The 11,723-nt window shown below is 37.5% G+C and overlaps 1 long non-coding RNA gene across 1 annotated transcript; it reads left to right on the forward strand.

Annotated features, from left to right (window-relative positions):
- The first annotated feature begins 9,074 nt into the window (after positions 1 to 9,074).
- LOC125149609 (uncharacterized) lies at positions 9,075 to 10,971 on the forward strand. The gene is made up of 2 exons (XR_007145982.1): positions 9,075 to 9,115; positions 10,727 to 10,971. It is a non-coding gene; the product is annotated as an uncharacterized LOC125149609 (long non-coding RNA).
- The last annotated feature ends 752 nt before the right edge of the window (positions 10,972 to 11,723 follow it).

Raw genomic sequence — 11,723 nt, forward strand, 5'->3', positions numbered from 1 at the left:
TAATAATTAAATAAGCAAATAAATAAGCCTATTACTAATACCATCCTATGATTTTTATTTATTCATTCAGCAAGCATTTAATGGATTTCTGCTATGTGCCAGAGGAAAATAAACAAAACAAAACAGATGTGTTACACGTCAGTTGTGCTCTTATGAAGCAAAATAAAGCAAGACAGTGGGCCAGAGAGGGATAAGGGCGCAATCTCAGGTGGGGTGATCAGGAAAGGCCTCCCTAAAGAGGTGGCCATTAAGGAAAGACCTGAATAACATGAGGGAGCAAGCCATGTGAGGGTCTGAGGGAAGCATGCTCCAGGCAGAAAGAGCATCAAGGGGAAATCTCTGAGCCAGACATGTGCTAGTCATCCTTAAAGAATAGTGAAAGGACAAGGTAGGTGGGATGAACAAAAATGATAGAAATTAAATAAGAGGAGAAAGGCCCAATCAGGAAGGGTCCTCAAGGCTGTGGTGAGGACTTTGCATCTTACTTTAGCTATGGTGGGAATTCACTGGAAGGCTCTGAGCAGGGAATTGACAAGAACTGCTTTACCTTTCAAAAGGATCTTCTTGTCCACTGTGTGGTGAATAGACTTTTGACGGTCTGAATTGAGCAAGACCAAATCTCTTCACACACTGCTGTATGTATTTCTTTTCCAATACTGACATGCTAATGGCCAGATCTCAAGATAAAATTGCTTGCTTGTATATGTATATAAACAAATCTATCTCTCTCTCTCTCTCTTTTGTGAGAGAGAGAGAGACACTCACAAGCATATTGATAGTCATATATTATAGTTTCAATAGATAATACACTAAAAATCTGGAAGCTAATGAAGTGTATAAAATATTTAGCCTACATATGTGGTTTCATGTACTTCTAGTGTTAAAAGGAATTTAATAACATTTTGTTCTACAAACAGAGCTATTTGCTACATGAAAATATTTGACCAATGAAAGGTATGAACTTGCAAAATTAACACATTTGTGAAAGACAATTTTCTTTTATTGACTAAGAGCCTCCATATGAGATGTGTCCTCTTGGCTAAACATCAACTTTGTGAACAGGCATGCAGACAAAAACACAACTCATAGATAGGCTAATATTTTTTTTCTTTGTAGCAGGCAGATCTATCTTGAGCCATGAAGTGACACTAAGTCTTGGGTCACTCAAGGCTTTTCCCTTGTGTTTTACCTTACGTGGGCAAGTATATATTTCAGGATGTGGGACACAAGCCCTTGTAAACAAGGAAACTTTCTGGATTTGCAGATTATTCTTGAGAATCACTACATCACAAATCTATTACATTTAAATCACTCTGACACAAATATACAAATTCTTTATTTTTTTAAGTGTTATTTATTTAAGTAATCTCTATACCTGATGTGGGGCTCAAACTCGTAACTGTGAGTCACATGCTCTCCCAACTGAACTAGCCAAGCGCCCCTACAAATTATTTCTAAGGCCTAATTCTTCAGGGTTATTTCCTTGAATGTGGAAAATCTCATGAGCAATTCAGATGTTATACTTTCTTGCAGCACAAACTCCCATATATGTTGAGAATATTCCTACCTTATCAATTTTCTACTCATTCCTTGGGATGACCAGCTGAATTCTCTGCAGGGATCCTATATTTCAAAATCCAGATAAAGGCATTTTGCAGGCCTCCTATTCTGAGCCAAGCTAAAATCCTACCAACCCTAGGGGACTGTTGGTCATCCTTCTCTCTAACGCCTCCAAATTAGTCACCTCTGCTATGCAATTTCACATTTAATTATACAATATTGTTCTCTCTTGCATAGGGTAAAAGTTTTGACACTAATTTGATGCAAAATTGTTACGTATTTTCTACATCTTTTCTGTATTTTACCAGGTTCCTAGTAAAGTGCTAATTACATATAAGATAATAAAGCATCTGGATTAGAAAAACAATAGCAAAAACAAATATATACATATTTTAGATTACATATATTAATATTACATATATTAAGATATAATATTAGATTACATATATTAATATTAATGTCAGATTATAAACATTATATTATATACTAAGATTAAATATATTAATATATGTATTTGATTAAATGGATATGCTACCTGCCTATGATGTACTTTGGAAATTGTGGAATCTATACAAGTGCAATGCATTGTTACCTATATTAATATTAAATCGAGTTAAGTACTAGACAAACTACACAAGCTACTAATAATAACTCATTCTAATTGCCAAATGTTAAGAAAGTAGGTTGGGCCACCAAGTCAGCAGTCAGGTGCATCTTTGGCATTTAGGAGGTCAGGCTTTGCATTACTGGGATATTGGAGAAGTCACATTGACCTGAACCTCAGAGAGCCCTCCAAGAGACCTGGCCTCTGGGCTCTGCTGAGCCTGCTGTAGGGAAGGATTGCTGCCTTCCTAGGGGAAAACCTTACCCTTTGTCAGGATTTGACTGTGCATGTCTTCTTTAGCTGTGAATGTTCATTATTTCTATTTGTACCTGAGCCTATATTTATGGATAATCTATTGAGGGAGGAAATATGGCTCAGGTGAGTGGGAGTGACAGGGCTGTATTTAATGGCTACAGCAAATAACCTTCTAACGGCCGAAAGAGTGTCATATCTCACAGTTATGATGTCTTCAAAAGGTGATATTTCTGGCTGTGTCATCATAGCTGTGAAAAGCATTTTCTCAGCATCTAAGAAAAATGGGAAGACCGTGGGTTGATGGAGGTACACTCTAGACAGATTGGCATTAATCACAACATCCCAGCCTCAACTTTTGTCTACTTTTAAGGAGAGACATTTGGGGTTGGGGGAGGGTGGGTGGGAAACATGTAGACTTCCCACATTTTAAGGTGGGTAGTTCATGGTAATGCAACCATGGTGGGGCCATGCTTTGGGAAGATGGGTTAGCAGCACTGATTTTCTGTGATGATCCCCACTTCCTTCCCCACAGCTCTGTTCCTCCTATGCTTTGACCCATAGTTCTGCCTCTGGCCAGTACCAGCAAAGCCTGGAGTTTTTGGTCTATCACCTTATCTCACCTGCCAAACCTATCAAAGTTCTTTATGTGTCCAATCCACCTGTAAATGTGAACTGAGTTCTTCACAATGTACCAGGAATGATGTTGGATGTTATAAGGATACAGGAATTATAATACAGAACACTCATCCTTCCCCTCAGGTAATTCTCTGGAGACACACATTCTACAGAAGCATATACTTGACTGACACTGTAAACTTGCACAAAGATATTCACTGCATAATGTAGCTATGAATTTATTTTCTCTATTTTTGTATAAAGGGTTCACTCTTGGAGTTGTAGCATAAGGATCACTTAGGACTACTAGTTCACCCTGCTACCTCCACGAGAGCTGTTCCTGAAAATGTATCCTTTCCTCTTTACCTGGCTGCCCTCTAGATCTGACTCAATCAAACCTCTTTCATGGATCTAGTGCATGTCACTTTCTGCTGTCTTTAACACTTTGGGCTCCTATTGTTCTACAATACTCTATTCTTGAATCTTTGACCCAGAAATTTTGCACTACATTAGTATACAAACGTGTACTTTTGACTGATTGTTTCACGTAGTTTATCCCTGTAAACCTATAGAAGAAAAGACGTATTTTACATTTCTTTGTACTTCATGGTATTCAATTTAGATTAGGTATAGCTAAAACCTCTTGGCATATAAAAATTTGATTTCTGGTGGGAGTCTTAAATTTCCCGCTTTCTTAACCACACTCTGAATCTAATTAATCATCTCACTAAAATAACTATTATTATGTATCAGTACAAAGAATCTTTTATTATCCCCATGTGCTACAAATAAGATTCAGGTTGTTTACCTATCTAAAGCCACTTACAGCACACACGAAAGTGTTCTTTTAGCACACCTTTTTCTCATGAAAATATTAAAAAAGGGGGATAAGGAAAAGAATGTGGATGACCTCACATGGTTAATTTTCAAACTGTAATAGCAACTCAGTGTGTTAATCACAGAGAAAAAGTCTCAATCATGGGAAAAGATAGAGTTTAGGAGAATGTCCAGCACATAGAATGAATTCAATAAATATTTGCTATTATATGATATGTATTATTATTATACCTATTTATTATTATTAGCAATAATCATGCCTCAGGTAAACTTCATTGGCTATGATATTGACACTGTGCTCCATTATTATTATTATTATTATTATTATATCAGAATCATGTGGGAAGCTATTTTTCCCCTAATTTCACAAAACATCCTTTCAAACACGTATTCAAACAAATTGGGGAGGAAGAGAACAGGCATAAAGATGCACAATAAGATTTGGAATAAGTCTCAGATAATTCTGGTGCATCTCCCCTGCCCACCCCCTATAAACCCTCCATACACACACACACACACACACACACACACAACTCCTACTATTGATCCAAGGAACCCAGACAATATGATCAGTACTCTATTTCTGAAGTATAATTCAATTAACAAGCATAAATTGATTCTTTGTTATTATTTTGTGCATATGATGATGATAAAATAATAAAAGTGACTTGCCACTTTCCGTTATCAACACACACTTTAGATATGGTCCTATTAATTTCTCTGGTTAGTAGCCACAGCAGTTGGCATGACTGCAGAGTGACTGGGGGACTCCACATAATAAAGGAGGAATGTTGACCCAAAGAACATAGCCACATATGTCATCCACAAAATATGTGATGCAGAGGGCCCACTGGCAGTTTGATTGCTACTTGTTTGGAAAATGTGGCAGGATTTCTTGTGGTTCTGTTGCTGAGGAGAGTTGTAGTTATGCCAAGTGGGTGTCAGCAAAGTTTTGGGGGCACACCTCCCCATCATGCTTGTGTCTCTATAAACAAAAGCTCAAAAGGAATTAAGATCTCTGTTACATGGCTCTAAAAGAGGGTATCATTTTCCAAGCTACACACACAACAGCTGAAGTGTTTCCCCTTAAAGCAATTTGCAACTTGCAAAAGTTATTGTTCAGCTCTTGGATTTCCCCAAATCTAAACAAGTAGGAATAACTCCAGTAGAGAGCCTGGTGGAAAATATTACAGGCTACACTCTATGCATGCATAAGCCTTAAATCAAAGGCAGGACAGGTAAGTTGGTTCTGTTTGTTTACTGGGGTTTCCATGAGCGCATAAGAACAATATCCCATTTATTGTACAGCTTTCTTGTTTCAAGTTATATTTAAATGTTGTTATTCATCTCAGCCCAGACTTTTCCATCAGAGTTTCTATTTCTTTTTTTAAATTTTTTTTAATATTTATTTATTTTTGAGAGAGGGAGAGAGACAGAGTGCAAGAGGGGGAAGGGCAGAGAGAGAGAAAGACACAGAATCTGAACCAGGCTCCAGGCTCTAAGCTGTCAGCACAGAGCTGATGAAAGGCTCAAACTCATGGACTGTGAGATCATGACCTGAGCCAAAGTCGGATGCTTAACCAACTGAGACACCCAGATGTCCCAGAGTTTCTATTTCTAATGAGCCTTTAGGTACTGAAAGAAGTGAAATTTTAGCTATTTGTAAAAAAAAAAAAATGCAGGAAACAAATAATTCAAGAGAGTTATCTACACAAGTAGGTATTTAAGCATCCACGTTCATTCTTATGTTAACCATTTTTAATGAAAGTATTCTTTCCAATCCTTTCAAACCAATCGTACAAATACCTGCTACAGACCTGATGTGAGAAAACAGGGTCTTCACAACTTATTGGGGTTATGTAGATGTGTTCCCAGATTAAAAGCTCTCAACTGTTGTGCTCTGAGATTCTTGTGCTTGGTTTGGTTTATACAGCTCTTATCTCAGGCCATGATCTGTCACTTTCACTGGGCAGCATATTCAACTATGACAGTCCCTTGTCTATTTCTATTCTTACCACTGCCATGAAATCCAAGCCAAATTGGCTCTACAGGGGACCTTCAAAGGGACTCTTCTAAAAGGTAAATGCTCAAATGTACATATAGATGTTTGTGGAATCTGTGTTGCTACTGAGAGCCATTGTTTGCTTCTTTCTGTTTCTGTGTTCTGTGTTCTGATGGTGAGTGAGATTAAAGGTAGTGAAATCCCAGATAGGTGAGATGTTACTGACCTCTCTAGACTATCTTTATTTTGCAAATACCTACTGGCTTTGTGGAGTTTCCACAATGACAAGACAGAAATCATCTAATAATACCTACCATCTATGACACATCCACCAATGCTAGATCTTTAAACTGAATGATCCCACTGGATTCTCACTACTACAACTAAGAATGTTACTATGACAACCTTAAGAGAAGTAAGTGAAGTTTTAGAAGTGAAGGTATTCTTCCAACAACACAGAGCTTGTTAGTTGCAGAAATGATATTTGAACCTAAATGTGACTTGTCTCTAAGGCCTGAGTTATTTCCAGTGACCTTGCCACAGTCAGTAATTGAAAATATTTTAAACTGTGGCAAGATTATACTGAGATTGTATTTCCCTGTCGCTTTGCTAAAGTTTTTTTTTTAATATTATACTTTAATAACTTGTGGTGACTAACCATTCTATGTATTTTTTTTATTTTTTTTTATTTTTTATGAAATTTATTGACAAATTGGTTTCCATACAACACCCAGTGCTCATCCCAAAAGGTGCCCTCCTCAATACCCATCACCCACCCTCCCCTCCCTCCCACCCTCCATCAACCCTCAGTTCTCGGTTTTTAACAGTCTCTTATGCTTTGGCTGTCTCCCACTCTAACCTCTTTTTTTTTTTTTTCCTTCCCCTCCCCCATGGGTTCCTGGTAAGTTTCTCAGGATCCACATAAGAGTGAAACCATATGGTATCTGTCTTTCTCTGTATGGCTTATTTCACTTATCATCACACTCTCCAGTTCCATCCACGTTGCTACAAAAGGCCATATTTCATTTTTTCTCATTGCCACGTAATATTCCATTGTGTATATAAACCACAATTTCTTTATCCATTCATCAGTTGATGGACATTTAGGCTCTTTCCATAATTTGGCTATTGTTGAGAGTGCTGCTATGAACATTGGGGTACAAGTGGCCCTAGGCATCAGTACTCCTGTATCCCTTGGATAAATTCCTAGCAGTGCTATTGCTGGGTCATAGGGTAGGTCTATTTTTAATTTTCTGAGGAACCTCCACACTGCTTTCCAGAGCGGCTGCACCAGTTTGCATTCCCACCAACAGTGCAAGAGGGTTCCCGTTTCTCCACATCCTCTCCAGCATCTATAGTCTCCTGATTTGTTCATTTTGGCCACTCTGACTGGCGTGAGGTGATACCTGAGTGTGGTTTTGATTTGTATTTCCCTGATAAGGAGCGACGCTGAACATCTTTTCATGTGCCTGTTGGCCATCCGGATGTCTTCTTTAGAGAAGTGTCTATTCATGTTTTCTGCCCATTTCTTCACTGGGTTATTTGTTTTTCGGGTGTGGAGTTTGGTGAGCTCTTTATAGATTATGGATACTAGCCCTTTGCCCTTTGTCCGATATGTCATTTGCGAATATCTTTTCCCATTCCGTTGGTTGCCTTTTAGTTTTGTTGGTTGTTTCCTTGGCTGTGCAGAAGCTTTTTATCTTCATAAGGTCCCAGTAATTCACTTTTGCTTTTAATTCCCTTGCCTTTGGGGATGTGTCGAGTAAGAGATTGCTACGGCTGAGGTCAGAGAGGTCTTTTCCTGCTTTCTCCTCTAAGGTTTTGATGGTTTCTTGTCTCACATTTAGGTCCTTTATCCATTTTGAGTTTATTTTTGTGAATGGTGTGAGAAAGTGGTCTAGTTTCAACCTTCTGCATGTTGCTGTCCAATTCTCCCAGCACCATTTGTTAAAGAGGCTGTCTTTTTTCCATTGGATGTTCTTTCCTGCTTTGTCAAAGATGAGTTGGCCATACGTTTGTGGGTCTAGTTCTGGGGTTTCTATTCTATTCCATTGGTCTATGTGTCTGTTTTGGTGCCAATACCATGCTGTCTTGATGATGACAGCTTTGTAGTAGAGGCTAAAGTCTGGGATTGTGATGCCTCCTGCTTTGGTCTTCTTCAAAATTCCTTTGGCTATTCGGGGCCTTTTGTGGTTCCATATGAATTTTAGGATTGCTTGTTCTAGTTTCGAGAAGAATGCTGGTGCAATTTTGATTGGGATTGCATTGAATGTGTAGATAGCTTTGGGTAGTATTGACATTTTGACAATATTTATTTTTCCAATCCATGAGCAGGGAATGTCTTTCCATTTCTTTAAATCTTCTTCAATTTCCTTCATAAGCTTTCTATAATTTTCAGCATACAGATCCTTTACATCTTTGGTTAGATTTATTCCTAGGTATTTTATGCTTCTTGGTGCAATTGTGAATGGGATCCGTTTCTTTATTTGTCTTTCTGTTGCTTCATTGTTAGTGTATAAGAATGCAATTGATTTCTGTACATTGATTTTGTATCCTGCAACTTTGCTGAATTCATGTATCAGTTCTAGCAGACTTTTGGTGGAGTCTATCGGATTTTCCATGTATAATATCATGTCATCATATCATTGTGGTGACTAACCATTCTATGTATTTTTTTAACTGCCAAATAAAGTTATTACTCAGAAAGTACTGAAAGTACCCATTATAAAGAATTCCTTCACATCAGGAAATAGAACAAAATGTTGCAGGTTACAGAGAGGAATTTGCAATTCTCCTCATAGATTTTTCCCCCTCTCTCTCTCAATCTCTCTCTCTCTCTCTCTCTTTTTATTGTTTTATTTATTTTTAAATTTAATTATGGGTAGGTAATGAATTCACATGGTTCAAAAAACAAAAATTGTCTTAAGAAAATACATAGAATCAAATGTCTCACTGCCTTACTTATCCTTCTCTGGTCCCATCTCCACCCATCCCAATAGGCCATTGACAAGCTTATAAATCTTCTAGTTTTCATTTAGCTCTATAGAAGTATTTCATATTTTAAAGTTAGCATAATATTCATTCTTTGTTTGTTTTTTTTTTTTTCAGCTAATTGTATACCCTGGAGATCTTTCCATATCACTACATGGAGAGGACGCTCATTCTTCTCTACTTTCAGTGTATTCTATTGTATGATTACATCACAATTCATTCAAGCAGTCTCCCATTGATGGACCTTTAAGGTTTTTTCCATTTGTTTATTCTTATAAATAATGCTGAAATGAATAACTTTGGACAAATGTCATTTTGCACTTCTGCAAGTTATAGGATCCATTCTCAGATATGAAAATCTGGATCAAAAAAGGACATACACATGTCATTTTAGATATTTTTCACTTGCTCTCCAAAAGGCTTGTGGCTCATTTGCCTTCCCACCATGAATGAGATTGTCTGTTTCTACATAGCATTGCAATAGAATATAATGTTAAATTTTTGGATTTTTGCCAATCTGATAGGTGAAAAATAACATCTCAGTGACATTTATATTTACATTTCTCTTATTTTGAGAAAATATTTTCATATTTGTAAATATTTTCATATATGTAAAAGACTTTTACATTTCTTTAACTATGAACTGTCTTCTTATTTGATTTAACCATTTTCCTATCAAGTTATTGATCTATGATGAGTCGCTCAGTGCTTTTTTCTGGTCTGCCATTTGTTTTATGACTTTGCCTATGGTAGAATTGTGTTTTGCTTTTTTTGGTGTGTATAAATCATTTTTTCCCCTTTTTTCTAACATGTTAAAAAATTATCAATCCTTTCTGCATGTTTTCTGGATTTTGCATCATAAGTTAGATGGATTATTTTGGCACTTTAGACCAGGCTCTGGATTTGATGATGTCTGAGTTTGTGGTATAGAGTGAAGCACACTAGAATAAGATTCAGAAGGTTCAGGCACTAGGCCTACCTTGATATTCATCACTGGGCAAACATTGTCAAGCTATACAACCCCTTAGGGTACAAAGCTACAGAATCAACTAAAAACTACCCTCTTGTTTTCTGAAGGTATAAGCAGCTTATTTGAGAAACAGAAGGAGCTTCATAGTTGAATAACCAAGTTGATTCTTGTTAATTGATTAAGAACAAATAAGCCTAAGCAATTTAACTGTGTGTCAGTCAGCTTTGGTTGCCACAACAAAGTACCATAGACTGGATGGCTTAAATAACAGAAATTTATTTTCTCACAGTTCTGGAGGTTGAAAGTCCAAGATTGAGATGACAGCTCTCTTTTTAGCTTAAAGACAGCTACCTTCTTACTGTGTCCTCATATGCAAAAGAGAGGACAGGGAGGGGGGGGGAGAGAGAGAGAGAGAGAGAGAGAGAGAGAGAGAGATCTCTTCCCCTTCTTATAGAGCTCCAATTTGATAAGATTAGGGCCCTGCATTTATTACCTCATTTAACCTTAGTTACCTCCTAGAAGCCCTATCTCCAAAAAATAGTCCCATTGGGGGTTAGGGCTTCAACGTATGAAAACTGGGGGTAAACAACCCAGTCCATAGCAAACCAAATAAAGAGATTAACAGACTTTGCAATGCAGAAACAAAATTTCTTCAAATATAAACCACACATTGAGAAATAAATCATTCAAAAGAATTAGAATGGCAAATCAGAGCAATAAAGAATAAGCATCAAGCTTGGAATCATAAAGCCCTATCTTAATTAACTTTTGCTTTGTTTTGGGTTTGTTTTGTTTCTTGAGATGGTGTGCAAATGAGTAGAATAGAGAGTGAGACTGTGTTCCAAAGAAAAGCATCTTTAAGAGAGTCTGATTAAAGCTTTGCCATGAACAGCATCATCAGACCTGATGCCATGCACCTGCTCAGCTCTGCACCAGGCAAAGATGCTGAAGGAGGCTGGCCCATCACCACTTCAGACTTTCTCCCATCCCTTGAATCGGCTCACCTCCCAGCAGCCCCCAGTTCTGGAGACTCAGCTTTCAATCCATGTGACAGGCAGAAGAGCCAAATCTACAAGTACAGTAAAAATATTATGAGGCCTTCCATTGGCAAAATGCAAATATAAAAATGTAACAACATACCCTTCATCCACTAATTTTATAATTCTTTTGAGACAAGCTGTAAAGTTTTTTCGCCTGGTTTTATTTCTCTTTCTTTATATACACACATAATGTTTCCCATTGTATTCTTTATGTTTACAGATAGTCTCTTTGCTCCATTACTTTCCTAAATCAGATGGAAATCACTTGCAATGTTTCCAAGGCTAAACAGGAGTAAAAATGGGGAAAAGTGGTAAATTGGACACCAGGGATGGCCCTTAGGCAGACTGTTTTTACATGGTAACCAGCTCTCTCCTTCTGAGGCTTGGTTGATCTGATTGATATTAACTGATCTGATGAGACTATGAAATGGACAATCTGTTGATAATTGCCTTATCCACATATACCACACTTTAAATTTCAGAGAACTGCAATATTCACAGCCTAATTTGATCCTGACAGTAAGTTGAGTAATTAAGTGGGTACTTAATAGTAGGTACTTACGTTCATACTCAACTTTTTGGTAACTGTGGATAGGAGAGGTCCAGACATTTGGCATCCAAGGTAGAACTCCAGCTCATGTCTTGGGCCTCCTGGTAATTGATTATTTTGGCTTCAGCTGCCTAGATTCAGCCTGAAGCTGATTGAAATAGCATGGTTTACTCAACCACTGCCAGTCAGAAACTCATGGCTTCAGGCAATTGCTGCAGAAAGGACAAGGAGCTTTGGATCCAAGTGGATAGTTACACTAGTCACGTCTGATCATGTGTATTTATTATCAGAATTATCTG

Source organism: Prionailurus viverrinus, chromosome D3, assembly GCF_022837055.1.
Source record: "Prionailurus viverrinus isolate Anna chromosome D3, UM_Priviv_1.0, whole genome shotgun sequence".
In the NCBI taxonomy this organism is placed as follows: domain Eukaryota; kingdom Metazoa; phylum Chordata; class Mammalia; order Carnivora; family Felidae; genus Prionailurus; species Prionailurus viverrinus.